The sequence below is a fragment of the Vulpes vulpes genome, chromosome 6 (assembly GCF_048418805.1).
Source record: "Vulpes vulpes isolate BD-2025 chromosome 6, VulVul3, whole genome shotgun sequence".
Classification (NCBI taxonomy): domain Eukaryota; kingdom Metazoa; phylum Chordata; class Mammalia; order Carnivora; family Canidae; genus Vulpes; species Vulpes vulpes.
Genome location: NC_132785.1, coordinates 123,564,395 through 123,583,804, shown reverse-complemented (window position 1 = coordinate 123,583,804; position 19,410 = coordinate 123,564,395). Strand labels below are relative to the sequence as shown.

Sequence of the window (19,410 nt, the reverse complement as noted above, 5' to 3'; positions counted from 1 at the left end):
AAAAAAGCTGAGGGTTAGAGACCCGAGTCTTAGTGGGAGGCCTGCTACCAAAAACTCAAGTAACCTTGAGCAAGACATGTCTTCCCTCAGTCTCCTCAACTCAAAGCAAAAAGGTTGAATTTAATCATCTCAAAACTGCCTCTAGCACTAAGCACTTGTTCAATAGCTTCTAGAACTTGGGCAAGCCTCAGGTCCAACCAGAGCTAGGTCAAAGCCCCAACGGATGCCTGGTGTTGGCTTTGCCTGTCATCCTTTCACCCTTCCACTGAGACTGGCCTGTCTCTATACCATGGCGGGGCGGGGGGCAGGAGAGATGCCCCCAGTAACTTTTACTTTACAGTTGGGAGGGACTGGCCCCATCCCTGCTTCTGCCCTCGGGTGGGCCTTGACCCAGATCTGGCCCATCGGGGCAGTTTGCACCCTGAAAACGATGACTTGTTCAGGGACAGGAGTGTGGTTCAATCTGAGCCAGTGAGATCTAATCCTGGGGCTTATACTGAAAATATTGGGAGAAATAAGTTCTCCTTCTGCTGGTGTTGCCACGCCGTGAGAATGTTGAACCTGGAGCGGGGCAGCACCAGGGGCACATCTGAGGAGCTGAGATGTCAAGAGATGGAGGGAACCAAGTCCTGGGGACCCTTTTGGAGCATCAGGATGTGCCCTTGCCCGAACCCACAACACTTCCGAAGTTCGTGGTTACGAGAGCTGCTTCATCCTTCACTTTGTGTCTGAAGCCACTTTAAGTTGTCACTGCAACTAAGTTTCCTGATTGATACAAAAGCCTTCATTTTGAGGAATGGAACCTGAGAGTGGAAAGTGGCTTTTTCTTGTAATCTGACAGCAGGAAGCACCTCAGGACCCATCGAGTCCAATTCCACTCTTTACAGATAAAGAAACAGGTATCCGGAATGAGACGTGTCTTGTTATATGTATACAACACACACACACACACACACACACACACACACACACACACACTGCTGTGTGAGTCGTCTTATTACAATGCTGAGAAACTCTGTTTATCATCAAACATTTCATACATCCTATTACACGTGAGAGAATTATTATCTAGCCTGGTGCCGTGAAATGCTTTTTCCCATAATGGAATTTTACTCTGGAAGTGTATTTTGGTATTAAAAGGCTCCACTTTATAATGTCGATGGTTCAATCTGTGATCTAAAAGGCACTTAAACGCTTTGAACAAGAGGCATAAAGAGCTTTTATTGCAAAAGCCTTGCTGGATCTACCAATTCCGCCATTGATCCCTTTCCCCAGAAGACTTCTGGAAGCAGCCCGTGCGGTAGCAAATCCCATGGCAGGGCTGGACCTCCAGCTAGTGAGTGAGACACGCTTCCCGTGCTCCCATCTGCAGATATTGAAACTATTCCAGATGGACAGTAATGGGCTTCTTCAGGCACCCCGCTCAAGCAAAAACGTGCAGCCATGCAGAATACGCATGGAGCTAGTTCTCAGGCCCCTTTCCCCCCCGTGTGTTCACTGGGTCACTTCATCTACAAAATAAGTTCAGTAGTACCAGCTCCCAGTGTCCTTGTGAGGGGTCAGTTAAGCCTGAAGCCTGGTACATATAGGTGATCCATGAATGTGGGGGTCCCTGTCCTTGGTGGATGTGACTCTTCAATAACTGGGGGATTTAGGTCTACAAGAGCAGTGGTAGATTGGAAAGGACCCCACGTTTGGAGCCCAGAGACCAGCAAGCTCTCAGCTTTACCCTGGGTGGGCCATTCACGTCTCTAGGCCTCCACTTCCTTGTTGTTGTTTAAGATTTTATTTATTTATTTATTTATTGATTGATTGATTGATTTAAAAGAGAGAGAGAGAGAGACAGAACACAAGCAGGAGGAGGGGCAAAGGGAGAGGGAGAAGCAGACTCCTGCTGAGCAGGGTACCCCGCGTGGGGCTTAATCCCAGGACCCTGGGGATCAGTGACCTGAGCCAAAGGCAGACATTCAACCTACAGAGCCACCCAGACACCCCTCCACTTCCTTCAAGGGAGCTTTGAATATGTCACAGGATTGTCATGGTCATTCATGTCATGCATGCACCATACTTCCAACCCTGAGTCCGTGAGACCTTTCAGCTCAGTCACCTACCATGGAAAACAGGAATATGCTCATCACCTTTTGGTCACTGATCCTCCCTTTGCCAATGGCTGAGCACCAGGGACATTTGGTTCATTCGCTGGTCATCAGGGGCTAAAGGCAGGGGTATCCCCTGAAAGGAGCAGTGGGCAGAGGAGCAGTGAGAAATTGGAGCAATTGAACATTTCCCAGAGAATGTAGCACGGACCAGTGGCCCTACGAGAGTTCCGTGGGGAAACAGGTTTGGGAAACATGGCATTCTATACTTTCCGTGAGATTTCCAATGCACATCAGCATATTTAGCTTTTATAGTCAAAAGGGAAAAAAAATAATTTTGTTTAATTTGGGGCTTCCCAAATCCTACTGCAGAACATCTGTCACCAATCCATAGCGCTCATGGAAGGGAGAGCCCACTTGGGGAGCAAGGCTCCAAGATTCCAGAAGCTGAAATGGAATTTCCAGCTATTTCTTAGCTGTGATATTCCTGCTAATACTTCATATGCTTTCATCCACGTATTCCAGTATGAAGCCATTCCTTGGGCTACACCATCCGTCCATTCCCAAAGCACTCTATCATGCACGTATTCCGTATTCACAGAGCAAGCTCTGCTTCCCATGGTCTCTCCAAGGCAAAGAGAATACCTTCCAAAATACAGCTCCTGACTGCAAGGAACTCACTGTCTAACAGGGAAGACAGACACCTGAGCAGATAATTATATGCAAAGTGACAAGGCCCATAAGATAAATGTGCACCTTGTAGGGTGGGATGGGGTGGGGCAGATGTCAGGAAACCCTTGTTTGAAAGATGAGTTGCTGCCCAAGGAAACAATCAGAGGAGGCAGGGATGCCGCAGACACAGCACGTGCAAAGGCCCAGAAGGAAGATAAAGAGATTTCTGGAATTACAAGAAATAAAATTAGGATGGAGAATAGAGGGTGAGGGGAGAGGAGGAGAAAAGTAAGGAGGGGGCAGGCTGTGAAGGATTTACTGAGTGTGTGTGCCAGGGAGCGTGGCAATCTTTCAGAGGATCTGAAAAGCTGTGTGTTTGTGAATGTGTGCACACGTGTGTGTGCGTGTGGCGAGCGGCTAGGGGGCTGACGTGGTTAGATCTGGGGCAAAAAGCGATAGTTCTGAGACTGCATGGAGAAGGACTTGGAGAAACACCTGAAACATCAGTCAATGGCTTATAGGCAGGGCATGCTTGGAGGATTGAAGATGGCAGCAAATTCTCTGTCAATCCTCTGACAGAGATGGAGTGTGTTTCTCCTCCTCCTGAATCAGGACAGTCCTCAGTGACTTCCTGGCTAATAGAACGTGAAAGAAGGGACAGTGTGTGAATTCTAAGTCTAGGTCATAAGAACCCTTGGCATTTCTACTCAGCCTTCTTAGAATACTCACTCTGGAGGGAGACCAGCTATCCAACTCCCCCTGGACCACCATGCTGTAAGGAAGCCCAAGCTAGCCACGTGGGGAGCTGTGTATTGAGAGCACGATGCCCGGCCACCCCAGCTGCTCTTGTCGCCCGGCCCAGTCATCAGACGTGTGAAGACAGATGCCATCTTGGATAATCCAGCCCAAGTAAACACAGCATGAAAATCAAAGGAGCCCAGCCAGCAGCCAGGACCAAGGCCAAGCACTGCAGCCCCAGTTGAGCTGCTCAGCTATCTCCAGTTGCTCGAGTCATCTGGGCCGAGGCCAAGTCACTGTGGAGTGGAGACCAGCTGTCCTGCATGCCTCTCTGCCCCAATTCCTAATCCACAAAATTGTGCATGTAATTAAACGGCTATTGTCTTATGCCACTAAATTCTGGGGTGGTTTGTTACACAGCAAGAGCTAAACAGGACACACTCAAAGCATCAGATCTTGTAAAAAAAAAAAAAAAATCCTGTGAACAAATAGGAAGTAGTGCATGCTGGTGTGTGCACACACACACATATACATTCTCACACTTCTCAGACACACCTCCTATGTCATTGTTCATTCCCACTCTGACCTCTACTTCAATGGCCACAATTCTGAAGGTGTAGGGACAGTGGCCCATTTGACAGGTGTGGGATGGTGGCCCATTTGACAAAGAACATGATGTAAATATGGAGAGTGTTATTAGTAGGTGGGTTTTGTTGATAAGAATCTAATGCAATTCCAGGAGCCGAACAAGAACACCATGTCAGCCGGCATTTCATTCTCATGGCAAGATCATCTCTGTAGCAATTTCTTATGTTCCTGGGTCAAATCCAAGATCTCATTGCAAAGCCAGCAAAAACCTCCCTTCAAGGTAGGCCTTTGGGGGAATTTCAAGCCATTCATCTCCTCCCAAGGCTCAAAGTCAGCCTAGAATAGCCAAAGGCCAAGCTCAGCTTCACCCTGGCTTTCTGCACTGGAAATGTGAGAGAGGCCTTGGTGCAGGGGGAGAAGGATGGGTGAGGGGGCACACTCGGCAGGAGGGAGAAACAAGGTCTAGTCCTAGAGGACCCTACAGAGAGCATCCTCACCAGGCCACACCCGGAGAGGCCCTGGCCCCACTCCGTGATCAAGAGACCTGCGCTTAGGTTCTGGTTCTGAACCTCAGGTTTTCTGTAACGTGATAGCTCTTGATCTGTCTCGGGGAGTATCATGGGGACACAACGAGGAGGCAAACTTGCAAACTGTCTGTTACATCTGGGAGATGGAGCCTTGAGAGCAGCCTCTTCAAGGGTTGTTATAGGTGGAATATGTCTTCCCAAAATTTATGTTAAAGTCTAACTCCTAGGGGCACCTGGGTGGCTCAGTTGGTTAAGTGTCTGTCTTTGGATCAGATCATGATCCCAGGGTCCTGGGATGGAGTTCTGCGTTGGGCTCCCTGCTCAGAGGAGAGCCTGCTTCTGTCTCTCTCCCTCTGCTGCTTCCCCTGCCTGTTCTCTCTCTCTTTCTCTCTCTCAAATAAATAAATAAAATCTTAAAAAAAAATAATAAAGTCCTAACTCCCAGGACCGAGAAAGGTGGCCATTTTTGGAAATAGGGTCATTGTAGAGCTATTTTATTATGTTAAGATCAGGTCATGGGTCCTAATCCAATGTGACTGGTGTCCTTATAGAAAACAGAAATATGGGCAGCCCGGGTGGCTCAGCGGTTTAGTGCTGCCTTCAGCCCAGGGTGTGATCCTGGAGACCTGGGATCAAGTCCCACATCAGGCTTCCTGCATGGAGCCTGCTTCTCCCTCTGCCTGTGTCTCTGCCTCTGTCTCTCTCTGTGTCTCTCACTAATAAATAAAATCTTTAAAAAATAATAAAAGAAAAGAAAAAGAAAAAAAAGAAAACAGAAATATGAGGGTACCTGGGTGGCTCAGGTGGTTAAGCCATCTGACTCCTGATCTAAGCTCAGGTCTTGATCTCAGGATCATGAGTTCAAGCCCCATGCTGGCTCCACCCTGGATGTGGAGCCTATTTACTTGAAAAAAAAATTAAATTAAATTAAAAATTAAAAAATAACAATAATAAAAAAGAAAGCAGAAATATGGACACACAGATACACACGGAGAATGCCACACAGAATGGAGTTAAGCTGTCCAAGCCAAGGAACTCCTAGAACCTGGCAGAGAGGCCTGGAACACATCCTTCCCTTGAGCCTTCCAAGGGAGCATGACACTGCCAACACCGTGACCTCAGATTCCCAGCCTCTAGAAGTGTGAGAATAAGTTTCCGTTGTTGTACACCACCCAGCATGTGGTACTTGGTTATGGCAGCCAGAGGAAACTCATACAAGGGGTCATTCATTTATCAAACTTGTGTTTCTCGAGCTTCTTCTGTGTCTCAGGCATCATACAAAGAAATGACTAAGACACCACCCTTCCCAGGGGTGCCTGGGCGGCTCAGTGGGTTAAACATCTGCCTTCGGCTCAGGTCATGATCCCAGGGTCCTGGGCTCGAGCCCCACGTTGGGCTTCCTGCTTCTCCCTCTGCCCTTCCCCACCCCATCTGCTCATGCTCTCTCGCTCGCGCTCTCTCTCTCTCTCAATAAATAAATAAAATTGTAAAAAAAAAAAAAAAAAAAAAAAAAAAAAGACCTGACCCTTCCCTACACTCAAGAGTCTTCCAAAAAGAAAAATTCATCCCAAAGCCGTGTACTAAGTTCAAAACAGCAGTACAAGGCACCTACTCCAGCCCAGGGAATCAGAGAAGGCTCTGGGAGGAAGTGACATGGAAGACTTGGGGAACCCCTGGGGCTGTGAGCGGGTTCTCCCTCAATAAGGTCCACTGTTAGGTTTCACCCGGAGGATTCTTACACTTCACTCAAGCTCTTCTAACTCAAGATAAAACCTCAAACAGCAAGGTGTGTCTAAGACAAAAATCCTCTTTCCCTACAGGGGTTCTTGTCAGCAGAGGAGCAGATGCAGTCATGGAGAAGGTCAGTGAGGCCTCCAAATGACTTCACAATTCCCTATGAACTCCAGGGGGTGGGGAAGATTTGTGGTGCACGGACTCTAAACCCAACCGGGGCCAGATCAGAGCCTGGCATCTGGTAGATTCTGTGCAGGTGTTTATTGAACTGAAATGAGAGCAGCACTGAACTCCAACTCAGCCCATTCCTGGGGCCATCAGGCTCCAAGGGGCCTAGGAGTGTTTGCACAGCTCACGTAGACCACTGTGACCACCTGCTCCTTCCATCTGGCAATGGCCCTACTCATCCAGTCCATGCATCTGTGGTCAACGCGATGGGTCAGAAGTGGGAGGAAGAGGCTGCAACATACAGAATGACAGCCAATGGGGTCTCTGACCCACCCCGGAAGTACCTTTTCCAAGGATTTTGAGTTGCAGAGATGAGGAAAACAGATAAGGAAAGAGAGAGCCTGAGACAGAAAGGAAGATCCAGAGAGAGAGAGATGGAGAGAGAATTTGAATGGTCTTTGTCCCTGGTTCTAGTACCTTCCTGAGGCTGTCCAGGTTTCCTGACAGAGACAGGAGCTAAGGAGTCCTTTTGTCCCTGCCTCCAATCCCATTGGCTCTAGTGAGGAAGAACACTGAGCACATCTACCGCCAGGTGCCTCCGTGGGTTATTTCCCCGACAACACAATGAAAAACAAGAGAAATCTTGGCAAACTTTAAAGAAAATATAGTTAATTGCCACTGACATTCTCGCTTTAGTTACACAAGCAAGCCCTGGCTTTAATCACATGCATTATTGTAATCAGCCTGCCAATCACATTTTGAAATATTTCATTTTTGACATAATTACAGTAGAATACCCACAACCCATCAATAACATGGATCAGGCAAGATTGATATTGTGTTTCCAAATGGGACCTGACAAAGCCATCACGGCTTTTGTTCGGAGGAAGAAAGGTAGGACGAGTAGCATCTCCCTCTCCCTTTACGACTGGGTTTAGCGAGACTGTCTCGCACGTCACTCACAACAGGCTGGAAAACCCCACTCGTCGGAACTGTAATTGGGAATTTTCAATTATTCAAGCCTCATCTATGTTATTCTTATTGAGTAACAAATGCAAAATGAATGCTCTAACCTGGGGCCTTTGTGCGTAGACATTATTGTGAAACGGAGGCCTATTATGAATTGCTCTTTTATGTTAATTTACCTCGTTTTCCTTATGAGTTCCTTGCTGTATATCAGGTTATTCATGTATAAAGCTCTCCAAAGTGGAACACGTGCCTGAGAGATTGTAAAATTTGGATTTCTGACTTTTCCAGGTGGGTTGGCTGTGACCACCCCCAGTCCCTCACCCACACCTCTGCGTGTTCATGTCAAGATGGAACTTCGCTGTTAACCCTAGCAGTGAGAATTAGATGCCCCAGACAAATCCTCAGACAAATTGTTCAAAGAGTGACTTGTTTTTTCCATACAGAGTTCTGTTCTTCCAGGAGAAGCCCTTTTATCCAGCTACTTGAAAGGCTGAAGTTGACAGGGAAAGGAGGAGCTCAGATCTGAGGACAATGAGTCCTTGTACAGAGCTTTTTTCTAGAGGCATCCTTATTAAGGACTTAACATTGGGTGTGTTTCATCAACAGAACGGGCCATAAAATAGCTCAAAAGCCAATTCCTGGGGATCTAGTACAGAGGTTCAGATGGGTCAGCAGTGTGACTCCCAGGTGACCACATCTCCAATAGCTTTGCAGAGCACTGAATGCCCACCCCAGGAAGCACACTGTCAGCAAGCCCAGGGTGCTTGCAGGCCTCCCTGGTGCTGATACCTTGATCTCAGACTTCTGGCTTCCAGAACGAGGAGGCTGGCATTTCTGTGGTTTAACTCGCAGGTGTGCAGTACTTTGTTAGGGCAGCCCTACCAGATGGTTATACCATAAGGCAGGTCACTGAATTGACCAGAACCTTCATTCCCTGCTTCCCCTCCATTCCTGGTTAGTCAAGGCTCACCTGCTTTGAAGCTGGAGGATGTCATCTTGTACCTACAGGCACCTGAGTGTGCCTTCTGTGGCCTCCCTCCTCAAGCTGTGACCATTTTAATAGTAACCTGGGGTCTAGGTGTCTCATGTAATGGTATATGTATATAGTGTCTTATGTAATATGACCTAGGAAAAAGAAAGAAGAAAGGAGGAGGTGTTTTAAAAGAGCTTGCGTGATTAGGTTAGACCCACCCCGATACCCTCCTTCTGTCATGTAAGGTGACATAATCATGGGAAGGATAGCTCACCATATTGGTGGGTTTCATCCACACTCCAGAGGGAGGATACAGGGCAAGGATCATTAGTGGTCATTCTTAGACTTCTGTCTACCTTCTAGGAGAATATCCACATGTGTATAAATGCTCAGAAAAGGCTCTGTAGGGATACATATCAAATCAACAGCAGTTTTTTCTCATGCGGAAGGAGAATGTTCTTTCTGGTTTATGCCAGGACTATATGCTTAAATATACATGCTGATTAATTAAAGGGTCAAAGTTAATAGATACAAATGAGACATATAGGTTCCAAATGCTAAGAAAAAGGAAAAGCAATGGAACAAAGAAAATTCAATCTTTTCAATAAAAGTCTGGAAAGGGAGGGGGAGCAGGGTAACTCAAAAACAAAATCATGTCTGTGGAAAAAGAAATGTAAATGCATTATATTCTTATATTAAAAATCAGAAGCTCAGAGTGAGTTGTTTTGATGCAAATACCTATCACATATAGGAGGCACAACTAAAAAATGACACACAAAGACTGAAAATAAAGACATAAGACAAGCAGTAAATAAAAAATGAAGGCCATTGTGGTAATGTTAATATAAGACTGCATTGAATACAAGCAAAAAGTAATTTTTCATATTAATAAAAAGTACAATTTATAAGGAAATGTAATAGTTATGACATTTTTGCACCTGACAGCATTATTTTAAAATGTTCATTTAAAAGATGGATGCAGAGCAGGAAATTTACTCCTATAAAATCATACTGTAAGTCTTTAACATGCTTTTCTCAAAACTGATGGGATCAAATGAAAGAAAGAAATGTAGAAGATTTAAATAACACAATTAACAAGCTTGATATAATAGAAACATAGAATTTTGAACTACCAGGCAGAGAATCCATATTCTTTTCAAGGAACACTCATATAGTAGGCTATAAAAGAAGTCTTTTCTATTTTTTTTAAGATTTTATTTATTTATTCTTAAGAGACACACAGAGAGAGGCAGAGACACAGGCAGAGGGAGAAGCAGGCCTGGAGCCTGATAACGGGACTCAATCCCAGGACCCAGGATCACAACCTGAGCCAAAGGCAGATGCTCAACTGCTGAGCCACCCAGGTGCCCTAGAAAATCTTTTTGGAAAAACGGTGAAAACAAACACATTTCTGACAATTCAATACTGTTAGAAATTAACAGCAACCGTGAAGATAACTAAATTTAATCGATCTGCCTCAAAATGTTAAAATGCCATTCTTGATAACTCCCAAGTAAAAGAGAAAAGCAAACCAAAATTAAAAACTGTTCAGAAGTGAGCAATAATGAGAGCACCACATATAAAAACTCATGGATTGCAGCCAAATTAATACTCAGAGGAAAACCTATAGCCTTGAATCTTCCATCTGAAAATCTTTCTATCAGAAAGATTGAAAATAAATGAGCTAAACATTTAACTCGGGAAACTGAAGAGCTGGGAGAAACAACAAGAAAATAAGCCTAAATAAAACTAAAAATGGCAGAAGGAAGAAATTAACAAACACAAAGGCAGAAATTAATTAAATAGAAAACCAGAAAATAGTAAAAACAAACACTTGCACTTTGAGAGGCGGATGAAATAGACATATTTTCAGCAAGTATGGTTTTTTTTTTTAAAGATTTTATTTATTTATTTATTCATGATAGACATAGAGACAGAGAGAGGCAGAGACACAGGCAGAGGGAGAAGCAGGCTCCATGCAGGGAGCCTGAGGCGGAACTCGATACCGGGTCTCCAGGATCGCGCCCTGGGCCAAAGGCAGGTGCTAAACCACTGAGCCACCCAGGGATCCCCTGGCAAGTATGTTACATCAGTGACTCATTGAAAATTTTTGGAGCACAGACCATGTGCCAGGTGTCCTTCTACTCACTGAAAAAGAAAGTGAGCAGAGCAAAGGGTCCCTGCCCTTGTGGGGATAACACTCTGGTGGAAGTGGAGAGATGATATATTAATAAACAAGTAAATCTAAATGAAGATGAGTGTTCTAGAGAGGAAAAAAGCATGGAAGAGAGATATGGAGCCTTAGATTGGGTTGGTTTGCACTTATAAAGAGGATGGCCCGAACTCACTGAGAAAGCATATTTGGGAAAAGACCAAGGGGAGGGAGGGAACAAAGGCTTGCAGATATCTGGAGAAGGGTATTCCTGGCAGAAGGAAGAGCAAGTACAAATACCCTGGGGAGGGGCATGCCTGGTATGTTTGCAAAGGAGACAAGAAAGATGCTGATGGAGAGAGGAGGAGAGAGAACAAATATTCAATAAAGAGGCATAGAGGAGTTTTTTTTTAAGAAGTTATTGAAAATGTAGCTTATATTACTTAGATATGGGTCAATGGCTACAGCAAAAAAAAAAAAAAAACTTTAAGCAAAGAGGCTTAAACAAAGGAGAAGTCAACTTTCTCATAGCACTAAGGTCTCATCTTAGGCTCCTTCTGCTTCATTGATTTGCATCTCAGCTCATTGTCCCCTGACTCACCTCTAGGTGACCCTTCCAGGCAGCACATTGAGGAAAGAAGGGGAACACTCCCACATTTAAAGACATGTGCCAGGAATTGCACGCAAACCTCACTTTCTTTACAACCTGAATTTTGAAATTTCCCACAACCTGAACTTTGGGACTTAGTTATATTCAGCCACAAAAGAAGCTAAGAAAAGTTGTCTCATTCCAGGCATTTATACCCAGCTAAAAATTGAAAAGTGAACAATCAGCGGCCTGTGCCACAGGAGCCAAAAATCTATCTCTTATTTTTTTTAATATTTTATTTATTTACCTGAGAGAGAGAAAGAGAGCGTGTGTCTGAGAGAGAGAGAGAGAGCACGAGCAAGGTGAATGTTAGAGGGAGAAGCAGACTCCTCCCTGAGCAGGGAGCCCGATTCCAGACTCGATCCAGGACTCTGGGATCATGACTTAAGCCAAAAGCAGACTAACCGACTAAGCCACCCAAGCACCTGGGTCTCTCTCTCTCTTTTAAAGATTTTATTTATTTATTAATGAAGGACAGAGAGAGAGAGAGAGAAACAGAGACAGAGACAGAGACACAGGCAGAGAGAGAAACAAGCTCCATGCAGGGAGCCGGATGTGGGACTGGATTTGGGGACTCCAGGATCATTCCCTGGGTGGAAGGCAGGCCCTCAATGGCTGAGCCACCTGGGGAATCCCCCGGATTTATCTCTTAAAATCAATCAATCAGACAAACAAAAAAACAAACAAACCAACAAACAAACAAACCACCATGCTGGGTGGGTTAAGAACAAATTATCCCAAACCTTTAAGAAATAGAGTGTTTCAGGATACATCCTCTGCAATACTCAGTTACTGAGAGTGGAGAAGGATGGAAAGTTTCCTAGTTTGACCTTTCAGGTTGGTGTGGCCTCAATCCTAAGGCCAAGAATAGTGCACACATAAAAACTATAGGTCAGTATCATTTATAAATATAGAAGCAAATCCTAAATAAAACATGATCGGTGGCCTGTTAAGGGAATAATGCAATTCGATCCAGTAGAGTTGAATGCCAGAAATGGAAATATGGTTCAATATGAGGAAGTCCACCTCACACATTAAAGGAGAAAATCATATGGCCACCTCAAAAGTTACTGAAAAATAATCAGATGAAACCAAGCATCTAATCCTAGTCTTAAAAATAAAGCAAACTGCTTGTTCACTAGAAATGGATGGAGATTTATGTAAGTAGATAAGGAGTATCGTGGCAGAGACTGTTCTAGTCACCATCATCCATTCTGTTTCCCCCCTTGTACCCAACCCCCAGTTTTAGCTGGTAATACGGCCACTGAGCCAGAGACTACATTTCCCAGCATTCCTTGCAGTTGGGTGTGAACAGGTGATTAAGTTCAAGCCAATGGGACTCAAGTAGAAATGATACCTGCAAATGCTAGGTTATTGCTCTAAAGAGGGAACTGTTCTCCTGAGTTCTCTTTCCCCCTTCCAGCTGGCTGGAAAATAGAAATTCCTGGAGCTAGTGTGGAAGCTCCTTTAGGGAAACTGGTGGAACCAGCCCTGGGCTGCTTACCTTGGACTATTGCTGTGAACTCTTACGCAGGAGAGAAATTAATTTCTACCTTACTTAAGTCACAGTAGTCTAGAATCGCTTTGTTGTGCCAGTTAGCCAATGCCCTAACCAGTACTTGAATATGGTAGTTACCATAAATCACCATAAACATGATTTCCAATCATGAATCGTAGAAGTATTCCCATTAAAATCAGGAACAAGAAAAGAGTATTTATCTGCTCTCTTTATCATTCAACATTTTGCTGGATGTCCTAGCCATGTCTCAGCAATTAGGTGAGAAGAAAATAATAACTATTAGAAAGGAAAATTAAAATTTCCATTACGTGTGGGCAATATTATCTTCCTTCTTACTAAAAAGTACTAGATATGGTAAGAGATTTCAATAATAAGTGGCTAAAATACAAGAGATTTTGAGACTCAGTTCCTTGTTTAGGAAATGGGGATAATAGGTCCTCGTGGGATTATCATGAAGACCAAATGATAAAATGATTGGAAAATGCCCAACCCTCCCTGACATATAGTAGGCATTCAATAAATACTCTTCCTTCCCTTCCTTCTTATTCAGCTATAATCAGAAATCTCACACATCTATCTATTTCAAGAGAAAGAGGATTTCTAAGGTTCTGAAAGTAAAATAAATCTCTACAGCATTTCTGTGCTAAGGCAAAACCCTACAGGAATAAAATGGAATCAGAGGCTCTCTGATTGGAAGAAATCTAACAGATTGGTTTGTCTGACAACCCATCTAGGCCCTGAAGGCTCTCTACAACCTGTGCTGGAATGTTTTCGGTGCCAAAGAAAATATTATCCTCTAGAAGGACCTGTTCTTTCAATCCATCCACCAGCCCATCCACCCATTCATTCACCCACCCGTTTATCCACCTACCCACCCACCCATCCATCCATTCATCCATCTACTAGCCACTCGTTCATCCATCCCCCCATCTACTACCCACCCACCCATCCATCTGTCGGTCCATCCATCCCCCCATCTATCCATCCACAGCACCATTCCAGACACTTATTGAGCATGTATTATGCACCACAGTGGTAGGCACTGGGGCTTTCAAATTGAACATATCTTGGTCGAGACACTCCTGTGTGTAAACATATAACAATAACACACTGTGACAAGTGCTATAATAGAGTCCCCTTTAAATTGCTGTAGGAGAATGGAAGTAATAACTGCTGGGAGTGTGAGAGAAAGTTCCCAGCAGGGATGACATTTTAGCCAGGAGCTGAAGAATATCTAAGAGAGAAGAGAGGAAGGACATTCCAGACAGAGGAACAGGAAACTGAATACACAATATGTTCCTACTGCAAACAGTAGGGCAGGGGGTGGGAATGCAGGGGACAGGAGGAGGAGTGTCAGACAGAGGGTCTGGAAAGGTGACAAGGGGCAAAACTCTGAAAGGCTTTGCAATCCCTGCTTCAGTTAAAGTTCTGGTGAGTAGAACCATCATTCTCCAGAAATCTCCTTAAGAAAATATGCAAAGAATCCCCATGATGTTCTTACATTAATCTGTGCTGCTGGCTTGGGCTTAGATGCAGCTTTGCAGAATATATTTTTTAAAGTTTCATTATGCCACTGTACATCAAAATAGGCCAATATAAATTATAATATGGTCATGCCAATAGGACTTGCAAACACAATATTTTAAGTTTATATTGCTTTCCAAGACCCATAAAAATTATTCCGAATGGCTGTTTGCTTTTTGAAGCCAAATGAAAAGGTATTTGCAATTTGATTATTAACAAATCAAATCACTGATATGATATTGGATTCGGTACATCTCAAACTGAGAGCGAAAAATCCTCAGTGGTCAATTATGTAGCATGGCTGGTTTATAGTTTCCTGTGTGTCATTAAGAATAAGCACCACAGCCAACACCGATTTTATTTTGATTTATTTTAACTATTTCTCTGCTCTAAGAATTTCTCTCTCAGCCTCTACCAGGCATTGGAGCTTTTCTCCGACTGAGGCTAGTATGGGTACGATCAGGTGCATAGTTGACTATGAGAGAAGAGCAATGGGGGATGGCTAGGGGGATGCATGGATGCATGAATGCATCAACACACGGGTGAATGAATGATACCATTTTAGTGCACACCAGGTTTTAAGAACTGAATTGCCTTTGTAGTAGAGTGTCCATTTTCTTACTTCTAGCACTGAGTCTTTTTTTAAAATTATTTTTTATGTTGCCTTGTGTTTTGTACCCTGTGACCTTGACTAATGTAAAAGTCCCTTTTATTTAGATATGTTCAGTGCCTCTTGATATTATGGCTAGAGAGAAAATAGTATGTAGGCTCTCAAGTAAGATGGATCATTCTAGATTGGGGCCTCCTGTACAGTGTCTCTGATCTTTCTGCAGGTTTGGGGAAAGCCTTAACCCCTTCTTCCAGCAAGTGGACCTCTCCTCACCCCTACTTCAAGCCGGGGAATCAATTTCAGGAAATCTTTAGATGACCCAGACTCTGCTAGTGCACAGAAATGCATAACCCAGGAAACGCAGGGTAAAGGACTCCTGAGAGCCAACGTGTCTGGGAACACTACTTTCTGCCTAGTGATCTGGAAACAGGATTTGGGATTGGGGGATCCACGTCTCACTCTGCTTTATGCAGCAATTGAGGCAGCCCTAGTTTGCCTAGGTCATTTCTTCTAGATAGATCCCACGGACAGCTTTCCCAGGCTTCCCACCACCTGGCTCTCAACCTTGAGCCTCACCATGGGTTGGGCAGAACAGGAATTATTTCCTGAACTTTTCTAAAATAGAAGGAAACAAAGATTTAGGGAATTTCTGTATCTCATACAAGGCAGCAGGAATGAACATCTGTCTTGTGCCTGTCCAGGGGCCATTTCCCACCCGCAGCATGACAATATTCCCCTTAAAGATCCTTTTAGAGAGTGTCATTCTGCCATGCACGAGCCATGGTTTGGCTTGAGCTGATGCCTAATCCTGCTCCTAGAGGTGGAGAATGCTCCTTCTGCACCCTTAATGTGAAAGAAGATCATGTACTAGGCTAATGGAATGCATTTCCAGGAATGTCATGTACCTACTGAGACAGGACAGGTGTGTTCCTGGAACAGGGGTGATACAAGTCTGGAAGTTTGGGGCAATATCAGCAGAGAGAGGTGGTTTAGGAAGAAACCAGCATGGAAGAGAACAAGACATGAAAAAGAGAGAAAAATAAGATCCGGCAATATTATTTGAGCCTCTGGATCTAGCCACACCTGAAACGAGACCTCCCTAGACTTTTTTGCATTACATATGTATTCTTGTCATCTATTGCTGTTGTAACAAACCATCCCAAAGCTTAGTGGCTTAAGACAGTAAGTCATTATTATTATCATGGTTCTGTGGGTTGATGGGCTCAGCTAGGTGGTTCCGACGCAAGGTCTTCCGTGTTGTATTCAGATGTTAAGCAAACTTAAAGTGTAAAATGGCATCTTAACCAACATGTCTGTTGGCTGGGTTAGCATAAGTGGACTCCCTGGGGGCTGGCCGGGCATCTCTCTCCATGCAGCCTCTCCACATGGCTGGTTTGGACTTCCTCAGAGCCTGGAGGTCTCATCAGAGTCAAACCTCATACCATGTCTGGCTTTCCTTGGGGTGAGCGGTTCCAAGAGAAGGTGGAAGCTACAAAGTTTGTCTCAGGAACCAGGCAGCGTCATTTCTCCCACTCCCACCGGTTACAAGAAAGCTTCTGGGTCAACCTTGAAACTCGAGAAGAGGAGCCTGCACAAGGGATGCATACCGAGTCTTGATTCACTCAGACTGCAGTTTTAGAGCTACCACGATACGCCAGCCAATGTTTTCTCTTTGGTGCCCTCAGAGTTAGATTTCCATCTCTTGCAATCAAAAACAAGTCTGAGCAGAGCCTGGGTTAGAATACAGGTCTGCTCTGCCCTCTCCCGGGTTGAAATCCTACCTGTCAAGACCAAATGAATTAGGCTTTTTGGTGCACCCCCCTATTCCAATTCCTCCTCCCCAGTCGTAGGAATTACATCCTTCGTGAGTCCATTGCACTGAGAGAAGTCATTTGGAAGAGCTGGTCAGAGCCCAAGACCTCACTGAGGCTCAACTGAGGCCCAGAGAGACAAGGAGAAACTGACCAAAATCACCCCACAGTTTAGGGGGCGCATTAGGGAAGCATTCCGGCTGGGGGGATGGATATAACGTTTGCATCTTATTCTCTCTACTGGACCATAAACCTCTTAGAAGCTGGGGCTGCACCCGCTCCATCTCCGGACCCCCATGGGTCTGTGAACAGGTTTTGGACAGGAGACTTTCAGGGCTTAAACAAGCATTGTTGGGACGCCCGGGTGGTTCAGCGGTTTAGCACCTGCCTTCGGCCCAGAGTGTCACCCTGGAGACCTGGGATGGAGTCCCACGTCGGGCTCCCTGCACGGAGCCTGCTTCTCCCTCTGCCTGTGTCTCTGCCTCTCTCTCTCTCTTTCTCTCTCTCTCTCTGTGTCTCTCGTGAATAAATAAATCTTAAAAAATAAAAAATAAACAAGCATTGTTGAAAATTTGCAGAGGTAAACTTTATATCTGGAATGTCCCCAGCCTGCTTGGCTGTCAGCAGCTCTCTCTGGCCCTGGGAGCTGCCACTGAGCAGCTCATAGAGAAAAAGGAGAAGACAGACAAAGGCAGCAGGGTGCCCCAGGCCTGGGTTCCAGCAGAGGCTCTGCCCATGGCCAGGTGAACCTCCACTTCCTCACCTGTAAAGTGGGATGTAGTAACCACAGCCCCTCCCAGTCGTGGGGCTGGTGGATGTAATAACGTATGCAAAAGGGCTTTGAAAGCCCTAACAAGCCACACAAAAGCAGGGGGTTGGCATCATTAGTAGACTGGGACGCAGGGACTCTAATGTGCCCAGCGGGGCGGGGAAGGGGAGGCGAGGAGCCCGCGCATCCTCAGAAGAGCTGCCACCCTCCCCCTCACCTGCCCCAACGCCCTCCCCAGACCCAGAGGATGAGCACTCCCACCCAAAGCTGCCGAGCCCCTCCCCCACCTCAGATTCCCCACCCACTATTAGCCCCGAGTGGGAGAAGAGACATGACTAATTGTGTCCACAGTTGCCTCCTGGCATGGACAATTAGCCACCTGCATCTAATTCTGAGGGACCCAGAGGCTAATTGCATCTGCCAGACCCCGTGGGCTGTGTGTGTGTGCGTGTGTGTGTGTGTGTGTGTGTCCTCCAGCTACCAGTGGGCACCAGAGCAGACGCTGCTGAAATACGTGGGGATCATTGCATTTAATATCCACCTTGGGGGATCCCTGGGTGGCTCAGCGGTTTAGCGCCTGCCTCCGGCCCAGGGCGTGCTCTGGAGTCCCGGGATCGAGTCCCACATCAGGCTCCCTGCATGGAGCTTGGTTCTCTCTCTCTCTCTCTCTCTCTCTCTCTGTCTCTCATGAATAAATAAATAAAATCTTAAAAAAAATAATAAAATGATTAACATCCACCTTGCTGGCCCCGATTACAAAGGGACCAGACCTGGACACTGCCCTTCCTAAGGAAGAGGGACAAAGGACGCTTTCCCTGGCAAGTAAGCAAAAGCACAGTTGTGCAGCCGTAGAGCACGCTCTGAGTGGCTCCGGAGGTGAGGGAGGGGCCGCCCCAGGGCCGCCCCGTGATCAGAACCACCCTGCCCGGGGCTCTGGCCACATGCCCCTGAGAGACCCCTCCACTTCCGTCCCTTGTCCCTCGGTCACAGCGCTGCACCGCTCTGCCCTTGCACCCACACGGCGACCGTGGGCCTCCCTCTGCAGGGGCAGCATCTCGGAGGCCAGGGTCCGGGTGTTAGCTGCCCACCCCGGCTCATGCGTGGAAGGAATCAGTGAAGGACTGAATGATCGAAAGATGACTGCCGCCTCAGGACAGGCTCATCGCGGTTCCAGCCCGTAGCATTAGGACCTGATGGCACACCTTGTCACCTCACGGCCACCCTTGCCTCTCAGCAAGCATGTCCTGAGGTGGGCTTGGTTTCCATTCTCCGCCCCGACACCCTCTCACCATCTCATGTGCACCTGACCCATGCTGAGTTCCTGACCTTGGCCTCCATCCCTGGCATCTGCTCACACCTGCAGCAACCACTGCCTCTGGCTCCTGGGGACTCTGGACCCCATCTAAAGACTTCTGGCCCCTCTGCTCTTTCTACTTTGGACCTCCTTGGGAAGTGGGTCTGCCCTGGAAAGTCCCTAGGGTCTTAGTCTTAGCAAGCGACTCACCTGGTCCCAATAGGGCAAGAGTAGGGGGTCTGAAGACCACGTCCTCTGAGCCACATTAGCCTCTCCCAGGCCAGGCCTCCATCTGGCCCCGAGCTTCAGTCCCCTGGACTTTGACTCCCTCACGTGCTTCCGTTGTCTGCAGAGGGCTCTCCCCTAGCAACAGTGAGAAGTTAGAAAGTCCCAGATCGCAGTGGCTTCCTGCAGTATGGTTTATTTGTGCACCCGATGCAGCCCAACATGGGTTCATGGGGAACTCGGCTCAGTGACTGCACTGAGGCCTCTCGAGCTGAGTCCCCCCACTACCGCATCTGCAGTTGGCAGGCAGATGAGGGGCAGATTGCCACAACCAGGTCTAGAAGTGGCACACACAGCTTCCCCCACCTTCCTTCGGCCAGGATTCGCATGGT

The 19,410-nt window shown here is 46.2% G+C and overlaps 1 protein-coding gene across 2 annotated transcripts in view; it reads right to left on the bottom strand.

Annotated features, from left to right (window-relative positions):
* The window catches only part of VRK1 (VRK serine/threonine kinase 1), a 108,482-nt gene extending 89,326 nt beyond the window's left edge, over positions 1-19,156 (bottom strand). The window contains exon 1 of one of the 2 annotated variants that reach the window (XM_026012552.2): positions 19,004-19,156. The gene's annotated coding sequence lies outside the window, so the exon portion shown is untranslated. The remainder of the gene's footprint in view (positions 1-19,003) is intronic. The other variant, XM_072762265.1, reaches the window with a different exon arrangement.
* Positions 19,157-19,410: the final 254 nt, after the last annotated feature.